The sequence below is a fragment of the Physella acuta genome, unplaced genomic scaffold (genome assembly GCF_028476545.2).
Source record: "Physella acuta isolate Inbredline_101_S28 unplaced genomic scaffold, ASM2847654v3 ptg000989l, whole genome shotgun sequence".
In the NCBI taxonomy this organism is placed as follows: Eukaryota; Metazoa; Mollusca; class Gastropoda; family Physidae; genus Physella; species Physella acuta.
Window position 1 is genome coordinate 151,906 of NW_026732506.1, and position 5,893 is coordinate 157,798.

Consider the following 5,893-nt stretch of genomic DNA (forward strand, 5'->3'; position numbering starts at 1 on the left):
CGTGGAATCAAATGTCAGTAACCGAGTGATCTGCCCCTTGCTTTATATTCCTCACGGCGGGTGACGACAAATATAACAAAAATAAATTAATTGTTTGAGTCACGTGGTGTTTGTTAGGCGGGGTTAAAAAAATGATCTTCTAGGATGTGGAGAGTGTATAAAAGAAGCAGACGGCAGGTAGCTCATCAGCAGACGACTTGAAGAAACTTGACCAGCGCGAAAACTTCAATCACAACCTGAACTAGACAAAATGGCGAAACTTTTCTTCTTGATGGCCGCCGTAGCTTTGTGCTGTAAGTATGGCTTTTTTTATTTGGTCTCACATACGGTCAGTTGGTCTCACATACGGTCAGTTGATCTTGTAAGATCACGTATTTTCTACAATTGAATCCATGTTTTTTTTTATTAGTTTCTATTATTTTATTTTTCCCTGTGATTTTACTGAAACTTTTTTCCTGTAACTTATTTCTCGTGACTTTTCTGATTTTGTCTGTGAATTATTTTTGTGACCTTTTTCTATAATTATTCTCTGTAATTTGTATCTGTGACTTTTTTCTGTAATTTGTATCTGTGACTTTTTTCTGTGACTTTTTTCTGTGACTTTTTTCTGTGACTTTTTTTCTGTGACTTTTTTCTGTGACTTTTTTTCTGTGACTTTTTTTCTGTGACTTTTTTTCTGTGACTTTTTTCTGTGACTTTTTTCTGTGACTTTTTTCTGTGACTTTTTTCTGTGACTTTTTTTCTGTGACTTTTTTCTGTGACTTTTTTTCTGTGACTTTTTTCTGTGACTTTTTTTCTGTGACTTTTTTTCTGTGACTTTTTTCTGTGACTTTTTTCTGTGACTTTTTTCTGTGACTTTTTTCTGTGACTTTTTTCTGTAAATTATTTTCCGCTTACTATTCTCATATACTCTCATATGCTCACATACACAGTCCGGTGTTTTTACATACACTAGCCCACCCCGTCATCCAATGCTGACATCAACATCGAATCCCAAGCAACGATTCCTTTAATAAAAATAATTGCTCGTCATCTTAATTTGAAAGAAAATTAGCAATAATTATAATAACTATTTTTTAAAATGGCGTTAAAGAAAACATAATTATCTTTAAAATTCTAAAAAAAAAAAAACCGAATTGAAATACAGTTAAAATATCAGTTGGAAGCGGTCATAATAGTTATTCGTATGCCGAGGTTACAGAAACAGGTGAACTCTACTTCATTTGCCCTCAGGTTTGAAAGGGTACATGCAGTTTTAGTCCGACTGTACCGTTGACACGTAGTCGCATTGTATCGTCTGCTGGTTTCTGTCGTCTGCTTTGTCTACACATTGACGCATGCAGACGTCGCTAGATCCAGTGGACCACACTAGCCAAAACTGACCACACTAACACAATCCAACACTAACACTAACCAACACTATCCAACACTAACTGACCAACATTAACCAACACTATCCAACACTAACTGACCAACACTAACCATCACTATCCAATACTAACTGACCAATACTAACCAACACTATCCAATACTAACTGACACTAATAACCACAAGCAAACACTGACCACACTGACCACCACGGACCACCACTGACCACCATATTGACCAACACTGACCATCACTGACCAACACTGACCACCACTGACCACCATACCGACCACCACTGACCATCACTGACCAACACTGACCACCACTGACCACCATATTGACCAACACTGACCACCACTGACCACCACTGACCACCACTGACCACCACTGACCACCACTGACCACCACTTTTCTCCCGCCCCCAGGCCTGTTGGTGCAGACGTCAGCCAGATGTCAAACAAACGCCGACTGTGTCAAGAACTGTACCGACCCAGCAGACGCCGTGTGCACCCAGACTACAGGGGAGTGTCACTGCCACGGTCAGTGGGTTTGTCATGTGTCATTGTCAAAATGTCAAGTCTGTCACTGCCATTTGCTATTGACATGTCAATGCCATGTGTCATTGTTATGTGCTATTGTTATTTGTTACAACACATTGTTACAGTGTCATGCCTGTCACTGCCATATGTCATTGACAATTGTTATTGTAATTGTCACTGCATTGTGTCATTGGCATGTCTTTGTCATAGTATCGTGTTTATAAATGCCATTTGACATATATCATAGTGTTATTTCAGTCATTGTTCCAATGCCATGCGTCATATTGTCATTGTTAATTAATGTATGCCATTCTGCTTATGTTGTTGAACACGCTAACTAATGAAATATTTTAATAGATATTTTTACAACTAAGCTACAAAAAGTATTCTCATACATGCCCAGTCACTTCTGTTCTCTCTCTCTCTGTCTCTCTCTCTCTCTCTCTCTCTCTCACACACACATCAATATATATACATACACTATACACTCACGCACATACAAACACACACACATTCACAGATATACACAAGTAGAAATACACACACATACACACATTCACACACATACATACACATACACATACACAACCACACAGTATAATCACGTAGAGAAGTGTCACACTGTCACGTTGTCTCCCCCCAGATCACGGCGAGATCACCTGCTCGAAAGACACCGATTGCCAGGCTTCAAATGCCTGTGGCACCCCAACCGCCTGCTGCCACGCCGACCACCACTGTCACTGCAACGAACCCTGCTAGATGGATCACGTCGTGATAGATGTCACGTTGTCACGTTGTCACCGTGTCACATGACCTACTCTTCATGCTGTGTCTGTTTTAGCCTATCATGCTGTGACGTCATACTACCACGTGGTCTCAAGCACTTGTTTACTTCCTGTGATGTTAGATTGTAGTATCGTTGTATTTTTAGAATTGTCTTTTTTCTCGAAAAAGTAGTACGGATTACTTTCAAATCCAATACATATATTTTTATACTTATTTTCAATAAAGAAAGTGTTTTTAAATAATAAACTTTTTCGTTTTCTTATTAATGTCTATATCTCACTCTACCATATGATTTATCACAATATATATAGGCATATATATATATATATATATAATATATATATATATATATATATATATATATATATATATATATATATATATATATATATGTATATATATATATATATGTATATATATATATATATATATATATATATATATATATATATATATATATACATTACATTTTTACTTTCTCGTATATACGAAGTATAGAGAAAGTCTTGTAATCGTGCAAAAAAAAAATCGAGATTTTAACAAATCTCGACGTTTTACACCTCACTGATACGGAAAAACATAATTTTGCAATCTTGTCCGTATGTCTGTGTGTCTGTCTGTCTGTCTGTGTGTCCGTGTGTAAACACGATAACTTGAGTACCGCTACAGCTAGGTTGATGAAATTTCATATATAAGTATTTTATCAAAATCGTAGATCCGTATCAACTTTTAAGCGATTTCCGATAACCGGAAGTGGTACTTTTCCTACTTTGAATTTTTCAAAAGCCTATAACTTGAGTACTATTTCAGATAAATAAATGAAATTTCACATGTAAGTAAAAGATCTAATTCTCTACCTTCTGTTAAATTTTGAGTAATTTCCGTTGACCGCTACTTCCGATTTCTCAAAAAGCTAATGTAAATTTTTAAAGCACTAATAATGTTGCGCACTATTATGCACTTTTTTATTTGGCGTTAACTTGGTGTGCAATTAATTTGTCTACGAGATTTTATTCTATTTTTAAAACTTTAAGTATTTAAAATGGATTAAAAATCATGTCTATAGCCCAAGTTCCCATACCCTGTTATTTTATATAAGAATATTCGAGAAAGTTTAGGGGAGATCACTCCCGGTTTATTTGAAAGTGTAAACATAAACAGAGACGTCACAAGGGGGAGGGGGGTCGCAGTGTGACACCCCACAACTGCACTACCGACAATGGCTATAGCTAAACGTAAGAATACTTACCTTTGGGTCCAGGTGAGGGTCTTGTAACCCCTATAACAACCCCTTGCCCACGCCACTGACTGAGTGCCCAGTATTGTGAACTTTATTTTACTGACAGACGTCATACATAAACGACGTCTCACTTTAAAAAAATATTTTATAACCCCATCTTCAAAAAAAAAAAAAAAAAAATCTAGAACCCGAAACTTTAAATGATTTCACACCTCAGCCTAGCATCCCCCAAAATTATTTTTTATTTTACTGCGATTTATTTCTAAAATATTTAAAGAGCGCTGTCAAATTTTATTAAAATCTAAAAAATAAAAAGTCAATTTAAAAAAAACCGCGAAACAACATCTAAAATTCGGTTTTATAGCATTTCTTTTTAAAACGTGTGCAGTCACAATTTCTGACCCCCCCCCCCCCCCCCCCCCCCATCCCCTTCTACTATGGAAGCAAATCCAAAAAGAAAAGCAGGCTGAAATCGGAATCAATGACCTCAATAGCGCATAACCAGTTGACACGTATATTTAATTGTGTTGGAGGGGATCCCTTCCAACACTAAAATTAAGAACCAAGAAGAAGAAACATGTATATACAGTTCTTTCATTACTGTTAAACTCAGTCGTACAAATCCCCCTTCCATAATATACCCCACAAAACAACCACCTCGTTCTATTTCCCAAGTCCCCCCCCCCCCTAAAAGTGTCCATGTTATTATGAAATCAAACTCCCGTGTCTGATAGAAAGTCAGCCGAGTGTCCCGTCATCTCTGACCACGTCAAGCAGCCAATCGGCTTTCAGCGCGCGCTGACCCCCGCCACACAAGACGAGCCCATCATCACCGCGTCAATGGTTTGTCTTAGCTAACACTAGCAGGGGCGACTACTCGCGCTGACTACATTACACGCTAGCAGGGGCGACTACTCGCGTTGACTACATAACACCGTTTGCCATTCCGAACTAATGAGGTGGAGTGGGAAGGGACAATAGGTAATCGAGTCTTCTTTTATTTTGGATATCGATATAGGGTATCGAAGATGACGTATTAAAAGGGTTGAAAGCTCAAGGGAGAAGATCGGACGAGTCCAGTGTACTTAGGGGTGACAGGCTAACATTATTGGGAACTTAGATCTATTATGATGCTCTTGAGCTGTCGAAAGACTTGAGTTTTTTCTTATTTAACTTATGATGGGAGATAACCGATGAGGTTATTCTGCTTATATTCAAAATGGGAGACAACCGATGAGGTTTTAGTACTCTGGCTAATATATACATGACAGCGTATCAGGCCTGGCTGCGTATGGCTGTGGCAGCTAGTAGCTGCCTCGACTACCTGCCTGCGGGTTTATCCAACGTTAAGGGCAGCTGTTTTGAAGAGCCGAATTCTTTACCTCACACTGATAAAGTTAGCCACAAAAAGGTATTCTTGCTGCAAGTAAACCGCGTTACGAACGCTCCGGTTTACGAACACCTTGACTGACCTAATTCTGACTCGGAATTCGAACTTCGATTACGCGGAAAATTTTAATCTGGATAAATCGATAATTTTTTTGCGCTCGCATTTGTCTTCTCTGTTTTAGATTTGTCCTAAGGTTTCCACTTTCACTTTGTGTGAGTGATCCCCCCCCCCCCCCCTGTATCAGCTAGCCTCTAGGTTAGAGTAACTTAATACGACACTACTTAACACCACCCTGCCAGGGTGACACACCGTGACAGGGTCACGTGACACACAGTGGCAGGGTCAGTCTGGTGCGACCCGCTTTGTCACTTCCGGCGACGCTTTGATCCGTCTTCCGGCCTGCTGTTCCGCCATCCGGATTGCTGTTCCATCACCCGGCCTGCTGTTCCACCATTGTGTGAGCTGTTCCACTAATCGGATAACTGACCCCCACGACAGGCTAGGGTTGAACCTAATCTACTAGGAGATTCATTAACATGGAGTGCGAGAAATTAAGGAATAATTAATTC